The sequence below is a fragment of the Protopterus annectens genome, chromosome 7.part0 (genome assembly GCF_019279795.1).
Source record: "Protopterus annectens isolate FY-2018-M chromosome 7.part0, PAN1.0, whole genome shotgun sequence".
Classification (NCBI taxonomy): Eukaryota; Metazoa; Chordata; order Ceratodontiformes; family Protopteridae; genus Protopterus; species Protopterus annectens.
The window spans coordinates 662676460-662689474 of NC_056739.1; positions in this window are offsets into that span (position 1 = coordinate 662676460).

Sequence of the window (13015 nt, forward strand, 5' to 3'; positions counted from 1 at the left end):
GTGAGACTAAAATTATAAATGACTTGTAATATTTATATTATACACCATCATTAGTGGATAATATCAATTAAAATCCATAAGTGTAACATGAACTCCACCAGTAGGAATGATCCAGAGTTAATACCTAGTAAACTTGTTTACATGTTAATAGATATATTATATGTTTTCTTCAGAGACTATCCCCCGGATTCACGAATCCTTCATGTAAGGCTAAATAAGTCTTACTCGGAGATTGCAGTTGAACGGTATGACATCAGCGTGCCATGCATATTCATGAGGGCACACTGACTCCACTCCAAGTCTAACACGGACTGTGCAGGAAGGCAGTGGGCGTGTCCGACTGCCGAGCAGTCCAAAGGTCCATGCCCCTGCAAGTGTCTGAATTGTGAAATGTCAACACACATGATCGGGTCCGCTCAAATGTCTATGTACCCAACACTACACTCCCTGACATTGTAAACCCCCAGTACAGTTATAAAAAGTAAAACTTAATTTTTTTTTTCTAATTCCCGATATAGCTGCCCGTATTTGCGCGTGTTTGCGCAGGTGTGCCCATTGCTTAGCTGCAGTTAGCAATCTCGACATTGAAGAGCATAATAAGGAATGTCTATGCAAATTAAGCCAAATAGCAATAGCATAGTGGTAGAGCCTTCGCACAAAGAGGAGGCATTCACGGTTCGAGTCCCACTACTCCCCTTTCTATTTTATGTTTTAAATTAGTATATGAAATTATTCCTGACATATATGATTAAAATTTTACTAAAAAGCATTGAAATGGCCTATGTATCAATGAACAAAATGTACATTTATAAAGAATCCTGACATATAATTGCCCGCAGTTAAGCAACGCTTTACCCAGCGCAATATAGTTGCCCATAGTTAAGCAGCACTTTACCCAGCACAATATAGTTGCCCGTAGTTAAGCAGCACTTTACCCAGCACAATATAGTTGCCCGTAGTTAAGCAGCACTTTACCCAGTGCAATCGGTTTGCATGGAGGTGTGCACCATGCCAACCAGTGCACCGTAGGGCAATGTGGAGCAATGTAGAGCAAAGTTTCCTAAACACAGCCACACCCCCTAGCCTGTCTGGACAGTAGTAAAATAAAAAGCAATGACAAGGTTCAAACCCAGGACACTGGGCACCATAATCAAAGTACTGAACCACTAAGCCATGACAGCTTAGGATAAACAGCCACTGTTAACATACATATACTTATAAATGGTAGATTAACCATTGCTAAGCAGGTCTGCAGTCAGCTGAGAATTTTCAAAAATGGCCAATCACAAAAATGTGCGGGAAATGCGGCATATTTAAGCCCCATAGGTGGGAATACTCGCCATAACTGATTGTAGCTCCCATCTGCAGTTAGAATGGCTGGAGCTGGAGAGGGTACTCGCTTTCGAGTGCAACGCTGGGCCATCGAGGAGTCAAAATACATGGTTTGTCTCCTTGTCCACTGTCAAGAGTCAAGACTCCTGCAGGGCCAGTTCCAAGGGACGGAGTACAAAGCAGAGGCTTGGAACCGGTTAGCTCATGATCTCACCAGTGCCACAGGCGTTCTTCAGACTGGTGAGCAGGTCCATCACCACCATGCTGACCTGAAGAGACAGAAGCAGGACCTACTGAGCCAATGGATACAGGAGTCCCGTGGTATGCAAGATGCCCCACTACTGAGTAGGCAGCCATGGAATGCAGTATATAAGATATGCTAATTTAGTCAATATAATGGATAGGTATGTCTCAATATCCCTTCATTTACTTCACAGCTGTAGGTGTCCGTGCTATGAATCAGCAAACCTATGCAGATAGGCTGCTAATGCTGCGCCACCAGGCAGGTTAGTAAATATTCTGCATGTATTGTTATATAAAATAGGTGAGAGAGCCTGAATGAAAGTGTTGTAGCCCAATAATACAGCCATAAAATGCCCTGAATAATTCCTCTGCATGTACTGTTATATAAAATAAGTCAGAGAGCCAGAAAAAGAATGTAGTAACCCATTAAGAAAGGTAAAATATGTCTGGAATAATATCTCTGCATGTACTGTCATATAAAATAAGTGAGTAAGCCTGAAAAAGAGTGTTCTAACCTATTAATAAAGGTATAATATGTCTTGAATATGTCTTCCGTATGCACTGTAATATCCAATAAAGGAGAGAGACTGTGGAAACGTGTGTAATATAATTAATAAAGGTATAATACTTGGAGTGTGTCTGTGTCACTTACTTTGAAATGTTGTTGTACCCTTGCATTATACAAATAGTACTGTTGTAATAAGTGCTGTCAACCCACAGTTGGGCAGTCCCATCTAAAGTGGTTGATGGAAGTGCCAGTAGCTGTGAAGCATATATACAGTCCTCAACAGTCAGATGCATGTGCCCTGTTCAAACACCACAATCTTGGTGGCCTGTTGCCACCAATAGTCCCTGCATGCTGTTGGAATGTCCACTGTCATTCAATATATGCATGTGTTATGCTTGCTGTTCAACTGTTGGTACCTTGGTGTGTTGGGTTAATGGGAATATTGCTGCATGCTGTTACAACTAATTTGGAATGCTGTTGTTTATGTTGTAATTAAACACACCTAATCACAGAACGTATGGGAAGACCGGTCCCAGTGGACCCACCTGTCCCTCCTCAGCTGGTGATTGCACCTGGCACCAGCAGGTCCGGTGCCCAGCCCGGGCTCCCCTCCTCCACTGGTCCTGTGCCACCTTTGGGTGGCAGTGCTGCAGGGGATGGGGCTCATCCCCCTGTGCAAGTGTGGGCAGAGAAGGGCCTGTCACCCTCCGAAGGTTCCGGGCTGTGGTGCGTAGGGAGATCCAGCGTTCAGTCACTGATCCCCTACGCCAGCTCAAGGCGAGAGTGGCACGTCTCACGGATGAGCCTGCCCATCTTACGCAGCCCCCAGCACAGCCACCCTCGGGGCTGTGAAGGTGCAGCGGTGACTGCCCATGGGTGGGGATCTTAGTTCCACTGTTACCATCTGTGGGCTCATTGGCTTGCAATTTCCAAACATCCATCCCCGTCAATTGTGTTCACCCACCCCATGTGTCATACTCTGCCCCTGTATGCGTCTTGTCTTGTCTGTTTACCTCCCCAATCTACCTCCCCAAATATACCTACTTCCTCTACCTCACTTTCCACTCTCACCTGAAAAAAGAAAAAAAAAAAGGCAATAAAAAATTACGCTGCATACATAGCTGCCCATTTCGCACACATGTCCGCTGGACATGTAAACTGATAATTATAATTGGCAGTACAACATACTTTGTTGTCTTCACCCCTCTCTCAGGGGTAGAAGGTTTCAAATTTCACTCCAAGTTATTGCATATGCACAGCTGTTGCTGGTAAAGAAATGGGCAGCTATGGACCTTCCCTACACCCGTCCTGCACATCCTGAGCTTGTTTCCCTACTGTCTTTCCCTCTTTGTGCCCCCTTTTTCACCACTTTCCTATCTCCCCATTTTCTTTTCTTTCAAAGAAATTAGCGTGGGGGTTAGCGGGAGTAAGCACTTTTAAGCAGTAGTTAGCAGGTTTGAGCGAGTGTATTGCTAAGCGTCACGCAAACCCGCTTACAACTGCTTAAAAGTGTCTTAGTCACTCTGCATGACAGGGCCCTTGTTCTGCTGAGCAGCAAAATAAAACACCTCTGTCAGTCTCGAACCCCAGACCTTGGACACACTAGACTGCATGAAGTACCACTAGGCCACAGTAGATTTACAACAAGTTGATGCTGTAATAAATATATCATGCATTACAATGAGTGAATGTAAAGGGAAAATAGGAATGTCATAACACAAATCTTGTTCTGTGGATCTTTACCAGCAGTTGTGGAATTGCATGACATGACTGTGAAAAGAGAACCAGCCATTCTAGCAGGAAATAATGTTACAGTAGCACTTTACAAACTCCACACAGTATCAGAGCAGGATAAACACTGGCATATTTGAATAGGGCAGAGGCCATACTTCCCAACTGTGACTGCTTTTCATGGATGTCCCTGATTCCTAAAGAAATGTTAGCTTTGTCCCTCAGAATCCTTCTGAAAAGTACTGACGGTAGGCCGAAGAGTGGGGAATTACACTTAATGAATAATGTCAATAAGTAATAGTACACACTGCATGCACGTCAGAAAAGGTGCATTAATACATATGCTCTGATTCTCTCACAGTCTCAACTTAATGTCTGCAATATATTACAGGTGTACCCCACTTATATGTACCTTTCCCTGAGGCTGTTCAAATATATACCTGAGTGTATCAGAGGCCTGGCAGAGGCAGAAACACACAGGCATTTCAGCTTGTCTGCTGTTACACACTCTGCAAATAGCTTTGGAACAAGTCCCACAAGCATACCCTTATGCAGGAGTACAACACAGAAATATCAAAGGATGTAGCCATGTACTGTTAGCAACCAACTGTGACAATGCCACTGTCCCAGTGCAGAAAAGACCGGTGTGGTGCACAGACAAAGAATAATAGGCCAACCTCTGGCTACCATCTGGATATGCCCACAAGTGGGAGCTACGCAGACAGACTACTTGCCTTGTTAGACTAACAGGTACACAGCAACCCTGTATGTTCAGCAAGATAAACATCACACAATAATATATAATGCTCTCTGTACTTCTGCACCCCTACCCAAAAGAACAATATACCTGTGTATTCAGGCTCTACCACGGATGTAGGAAGGCATACTCAGTACTGAAATGTGTCCCATTGTCTTGAGCAGCCCGTGCTAATGTCAACACAAATAAACAACAAACTGTTCAGAAGGGAGGAAATTAATATTTACCGTATAGTAGTTCACAAACAGTTCATGTGCCAGAGGAATACATTGCAATAATTACTTTTGTATTGCAGTTAATTGTCTAATTAGAAAATAAAGTACATACTCCCTTGTATCTTGTGTAAGCATGTGGAGGGGTGAGTAAAAGTCTACACTGACAAGTGTGTACTAGAAGCAGCAACATTCAGGTTTGAGTACAACATGCAAATCACTGGCTACAACACTAGCTTCAGAGATAAGAAGTATACCAACCTTCTGACTGACACAGCGGTGTCCACAGCAAACAAGCATGGGCCCCACTTTGGAAAACTGAAAGGGCTACGCCTACCTAACCTAGCATTTTATAGCAGTGGGTTGCTATGACAGTGAGTAGTGCAATTACCACACAGCAGGCAGCATGCAATTAGTAAATGGTGTGCACCAACTGGTGCAGAGGTCCTCACATGCACATGTGCAGATACCTAGAAAAGCAGGCTGTACTTGCTGTCTACACATGCAATAATCTCATTGCAGCAAGAGAGAGAGAGAGAGTAAGAGAGAGAAAGATAGAGACAGAGACACAGACACCGACAAAGACAGACAGACAGAGAAAGACAGAAAAAGAAAGAGCAACAGACAGAAAAGAAAAAGGAAAAAAAAAACATTTTCTTTAAAAACAAATGGAACACAGCAATACAAACGAAAGGTATGTAACACATATGTATTTGCTGGCATGTAGTAGATGTTTATGAAGAGTACTCTACATACTGTGAATCATCCATATGTGGCAGCAGTACGTATCTCTATGTATCTGTACATGTGCATAGGGCAAGGGACATACTGCAACTGTTTGTGAAGGGTGTACATATATATATATGTTGTTGAAAGTTGTTATGTGCATATTTCTATGTAGGTTGTAGTGTGTGGAAAAGAAAATAGCATGCAGTGCTGGTATATGACATGTGGTGGTTAAACGTTGTGGGTATGCTATGTCATTTTTGCAGTGTTGTAGCCAGTGAGGCCTGCTAAAGCTACATGGGCTGAGGACACCTTCAATGCAGTCTGCACAATACTGTGCAATATTATTATATAATTGTATATCTCACAACTGTCGCATAAGTGATATTCCCACCATGAATAGTGGACTGCATATGTACCTATATGTACATTTATATGTACAGCAATGGATGTTTATATGTATGTGTGTGTGTGTGTGTGTGTGTGTATAAATATATATATATATATATATATATATATATATATATATGTAGATATATAAATAGATATAATAAATATATATATATGTAGATATATATATATATATATATATATATATATATATATATATATATATATATATATATATATAGACATATATATATATATATATATATAAATATATATATATATATATATATATATATGTATATATATATAGATAGATAGAGGGAGAGAGACAGGGGGCATACTTACTGTGACAGGTGCCTGGCGACCAAGGTATGGACTGAAGCTCAGTTTTGACACTGCAGTGCCATCCCTTCTTGCCAGAACAGTGTACCCATTAACTGCCACATAGGTGGTAGTCTACCTAACACCGAAGGTGTGATAAGGGAACATGGGACACAGGTGGACAGTAGCCTCACCTTTGATAATCACAGTGCCACACTAGTTATATACTCTGTCTACGTGGTACACGTCATCACAAAATGTGTGTCATCTAGGGAAATATAGGTCAGTGATCCCCTCTACTTATCACACTTAAAACCCATTAGAGAGTACAATGCCAACTACAGCAACTGGAAAGGCCACAGACATACCTCAGAAAGAGTAATACCGGCCTCAAACAGATGCCCTATGCAGACTGACTCACAAAACCACATCTACACTGTGTTGCATAGAGCTTACCCAGAGGTGACCTCTGCCTAACATACTGAGCTATGTCACACCCATAGCTGTTGGACATCCTCCACGTAAACATATTACAATCCCTCCCAGATACACGCTCTAGGGCCCTACACCTTGTCAGCTCACTAATCAGCACACACTGGAGGGATAGAGTCCTAACTCAGAGAAATGCCATACTCTGGAACAAACCACCTATCAACAGCAAATAAAGCTCCTCATTAGCAGTTGTCATAAATACTCCTGATGATTGTTTTGGAGATAGGAAATACACCCCGGGCATCACCTCTGTGGCTCTGGTTGACAGAGGCAAGTGAAATTAAATTACATGTGTGTCAAAGGCCAGGGTAGTGTATGGCTAGGCTGCTGGAGGCCCTAGGGCCAATAGCGTATTACCTACCCATGACATGAAGCACACACACATGTACTTAGTGCAGTAATTGCTATGTGAGGTTGACTGAGTGTGATGGTGAATGTGTTGGTGAATGTGTGCAAGGTCTGTAAAGGTGTGATAGCTTAGTGTGAAATTGTTTCTGTCATGGTAGTTTGTGTCCTAGCTGTGATCCCAGAAAAAGATGTGTATGCTATTGCTAGGCAGAAAAAGTAGTATGGCATACGGTGTGACATAGTCCCTTGTTGTCGACTGTGGTGTCCCATTGTAGGCTAAAGCAATACATGTATGCTTAATAAGTGGTACTGCTGGTGAATCCAACTCCCATATGAACTGTAGTACTACCTGAAGCTGTAGGCCTAAACAGTGCAGTATGGTGTATGTTCACATTGCTTGGAAACACTGTTGTGTGTCTTCCCTGTAGTCCTCACAGATTACATACATCAGGCATAAGGTGTTGTAAGTAGTGACACACAGTGCTGTATGGTACACAGGTAAAGCTCATCTGGGTTGGCATACATTTGTGTGTTGTATGTATGTCTGATGTGTGTGTAATTATGCCTGTACCATGCCCTCAATCATATCTGTGTTACAGGGTATACGTGTGTATCTAGCAACATGTATAGTTTAGTACAGCAGTATGCCACCTATATCAACAACTGTGCACATATGTTAGGCAGGGGTTTGGCATCAAAGACTATTGTGGTATACTGGTAATACTGTAACTGTACTTTACATTCATTGCAATGCATGACATATTTCTTCATCCATTAGCATGATATATACCTCCTGTGGCTAGGTGGTGCATTGTGTCACATACAGTGTGCCATGCACTGTTGTATAGTCTTACATACTGGTTTCACTTTGTTGCTGTGCAGAACATGGTTTAATATATAGAATGTACCAGGCACTGTCAGGCAGTTGTGGGCTGAGCAGTGATATGTGGTATTCAAAGTGTGTATCTACTGACAGCCAATAGATTGCTATATATGGCATTTCATTGATGTTTGTACTTTAGAATGTTAAGTGTGCCACATGACTTGCTCACAATTATTGCTTTATTGTCTTCAAGGGACATGTCTCACAATCGCAAACCTGTGTATTCCCCTGAAGAGGAGGAAATAATCCTAGACGCCCTACTACAACATCACACCCTGCTGTTCTCCAGAACCAGCCAGGACCAGCATGGGCACATTGCACTGTGGCAAGATGTCCATCGGGTGAATGACGTAGGCATGCATAACCGGACTTATGAGCAGGTACACCATCACTGCAGTGATTTAATTAGACATGTCAGGCAGCATGCCTCCGATGTCCACAGACAACAGCTTGCCACAGGTGGTGGTGCAGCATCACATCCACCCCTCACCAGAGTGGAAGAGCTGCTCCTCAGCATGGTGGCTCCTGGCCAACCACTACAACAGACATGTGTCATCATGGAGGCCGGAGTCACCCAGCAAGTTGACTCAGAGCATGCAGGTAACATGGCATATCTGTAGACTACTGTCAGCTCGATTGTTAGAACATGCATATGTCAGATGTGTACTGTGTATTTAGAAGATGTGGAGCCTAGTGTCATGCAATACTGATAATTTGGTACATAATCTGTATGCCTGTGACTGTCACCTATTGTACTACTGTAAAATTGCAAACTCACAGCAGCAATGCCATAGTTGTTGACACTGACAAACTGTCTCATATCCTTGTAGGTCCCTCTCGTGTGATAGCAAGACAGCAGACCCATGCTGGTGAGTGTTCTACATTTAATTTAGCAAATAACATGTGCATGTCATAGGAGAGTTGTAGGCCATATACACATGTAAAACACCTACACATAATGCATGGTCTGCATGTTTTCTGTGGGACTATGCACATCCCAGTAACATGAGTAGCTGCCTCAAACACATGAAAAACACAGAGCATCCCAACCAAGTTGTGGTACACTGTAGTAGACATTGTATAGGCAGAGCCAATACACATGCACACAACATACACCACTTTGTCATACGCAGTAAGTGTTAATATGATACACACGGTGTATTTAAATACCTGCTGTAAGGTCAGACTCCAGTATCCCAAATGTCATCAACACAGCACACATACTATACCTGAGAGGTAGAGGCCTATCATGGGGTGGTGCAAAACACTTCAACACACAACACATTCATGTTAGGCAATGCTCCCTATTGAACACCTTACATACCCATGTAACAACTGCCTGTGAAATAGTGAATATAGCCAAAGTGGTGCAGGTCAGGTACAGCAAGATAGTTGCCAGTGTGGCATACATTAGTGGCCTTGAGTGACCACATGATGCTGCCTGATGATGGCTCATGGTACTACACTACATCCAGTTACAGTAACTACAGTACTACACATAGCATTCATTGCTATACACCTGACAGTTGTGTGCATCCGGCCATGGTATGTATACCTATGAGTGATGGTGCACTGGACATTGGAAAGCATTTCATACTTGCACAGAAATGTTGTGTCCATGTACACATTGTGTTCCAGGGTGAGGCCAATCATTGAACAACACACATGCATCAAAGACATGTACACTGTTATTAACAAGGACTCTCTACACTTGCACTGCATGCTGTTGAGCAACACACATCCTGCATGCTGACACGTGTGATAGGACTCTTTGGCTTGTGATAATGTACTCCACCATCAACCACTAATGAGTATGTTCTGTATTGCTGTTGGTGTGTGTGTGTGTGTGTGTGTGTGTGTGTGTGTGTGTGTGTGTGTGTGTGTGTGTGTGTGTGTGTCAACTTTACTGTGTAGTGTATTTGTGTGCATGTGTGCATGTGTTCATATGTGCATGTGTGCATGTGTGCTAACATCATGTACAGATTGTAAAGTGTGTTTCCTGTATTCCTCTCACAGGTGCTGAGGTTGTGTTGGTTGAGTTCAGCAGGGAACCTGAAGTCACTGCCACAAATAGTGGACATGATGATACATGTGTTGTGGCACAGGCAGGTTTGACAGTGTCTGTCATTGGTCTGCCAATCGATAGTACACAGCTTTCCACCCCATCTATGTGCACATTCATACTGCCAATACATCCCTCATCACCAATGGCCTTAGCTGAGGGACAGCATACATTAGGCATTGACCATGATAGTGGGATATCTATGTCACATGCATCCCCTCACCGCAGCCATACCCAGACTCCTGGAACGGTACCACATAGGCAGATGTCCAGGGGTTCTCGTGGGAGCACTGCTGGTCGTAATGTCCCTGGCAGACGTGCCCCCACAGGTCTTACAACCTAATGCAGGCGCAGGCACGTATGGAACGGTACACCAGACAGGGACTAAGGGTGCAGAGGGCCCATAACACCGCTATCAATGACAATATCCGTGACCTTGCCAGTGCCATCCGTAATTACACCGAGGTCATTGATAGACGTTGGGGGGACACACTATATGTCCTCTGCAATGTCATGTCCATGTGCCAGGACAGTGCAGGATGGCTGAGACATTGACGTGGATGTATGTCAGCAACATCATCAGCTGGCAGTCGTCGCGGATGACAAACAAGTCACAGCCGCTCCCGTAGTGGCAATACCAGCCCCAGCAATGTTGGGGCTGGGCTGTCAATAGACCATCCTAGAAGACCACATGCACGTGGCTCTGGCCAGTCCCAGCAGGGACATGGGTCCAGTCGACATCCCTCTGCCTCTGATGATAGTACCCAGTCTGGCTTAGTACCCGATACTGTCCGTGGCACCTCTGCCAGGCACAGGTACTGTGTCCATGGCCAGAGACAGTGATCTGTACAGCCTGACAGGTACACACTGTGGCTGCCCCACAACCTCCCATATTTGGCAGCCACATGGTGGAACTGTGTGCATGCAGACATACACACATAAACCAAACACCTAGGGCTAACACATACACGCACACATTACATCAACATTGACCCATGCTGTACTGTTGTCCCTCACACACACACACACACACACACACACACACACACACACACACACACACACACACACACATACATGTCGATTGGATGGGTCATTGTCAGGCTCTGGCAAACCAACAACACACCTTGTGCATATGATGAAACTTTGCCACCTCCTGTTATCTGTAACATTGATGCAGGAACAGGCTAACATGGTGCTGATGCACAGGGTGACTTAATAGCAGTGTAGCAATGTTAGCATGTTGTCAACAGTAAAGTGTAATGATATCCTTGTAGGTATATCTGAGCAGGCATGATGCATTAAAACTATGATTATTAATGTAGTATTGTTTACAGCAGTATTAATTCCAAAAATGTATTGTTCGCCCATGTGCCACTTGGCTGATATGTGTAGTTCTGGCAGCATGTGTTGGTGAGTGGACAGTATGTGTGTGATGTGTGCAGTACAAATTTGCAGGTGTACATTTGTGAACATGGTGGAGGTGCACTGTCTGCATGTACGTGCATAGTGGACACATGGGAAGGGTGACATGCCCTGTATTACAGTGTTAACACTTCATATTTTCTATTGGTGGCCAGTATGCATTTTACTACACATATGTTTCAACTTGGGTACACATGTGTGTATGACATGGTTTGACACTATGCTGTGGGTGATACTGTTAATATCGGTCATTGGTTTGCATTCTGGTAGTATAGACAACCTCAACAGCCTGACTTTAAACAATCGTTAGATGATGTCTTGACAACTGACACACAGATGTAGGATACACAGTAGCATTTGGATCCTTCCTGTACTATACTATACCAGTAACCAGTGGTATTGACCGCCACCCATTCCTGGGACCACTCCTGTTTGGCATGTAGCCCTCTTAGGTACAAGCAAACACACTAGGGATATGTCCATCCACATCTGGTAATGCATACAGTGGCCTACAAAGCATTCTCCGGATGAGACACTTATCCTCCACAAGAGTACCATACAGACAGATATCTGTTGACCAACCCATGCTGTAAAGCTATAAGCCAACTACAGCATAGTCATCCACATTTACCAAACAAAGTATCCTGACAGTACCACATAGGTAGTAGTCCACAACATGTGGAAGGGGTACCGATGTGTACATACAGCCACATGTTATGTCATCTGTCCTTTGGTATTCACATTTCCAAAGGTATTCTGAAGTCCCTCGGTGTATCACATAAGCAATAAGGGGTCTGTATGCATATCAACAAAGTTGTTGTACACCTATAAAGAATGCCCATTATTGACAGACTTAGTTGTGTTTGAACATGTCTGAAATATACCCCAGGCATGAACCCTCACTCACACTATTCTATAGAAACTGTCATGGGTGTGTGTGACACAGATGACCTAGCCCACAGATTACTACAGTGGCTGGCCTTGTCACAAACATACATATGTGACCTAAGGTCTGAGAAGCAGCAGCACAAACTGTCAAAGGTAACAGATGTATTCATGCAGAAAGCAGGCTTCACACCTATAAACTAATTGAGGTCACATGTACATATATGTATTTGCCACACAGATACCCGAAGTGTGCAAAGCACATACTGTTGTTTTACTGATATGCCATACAGTAGTAAAAGCAAAACCCACAACACATTGACCAACAGTGTCATACACACACACACCCAGCAATTGCAGGATTCAAACCCCTACATAACTATGGTATGCTACTGGAGAGATACGCATTAACACGACATGCTATATACTTTACTGGGAGTTTTTATTTCCACTGCTGTATTAGTGGGATACTGACATCATCAGACTTGGCAAAGAAGAATTTATCTCTTTTAATGTGTTTTCCTAGTCTCCAAAAAGGGCACTCCTCTCAAAGGAAATTACACACAAATCCTAGTCTCGAAAAAGGGCACTCCTCTCAAAGAAAATCACACACAAACATACACAGACTCACACACTCAGCAATTGCAGGATTTAAGCCCCCTACCTAGCTATATTATCATACTAGAGAGATACACGTTAA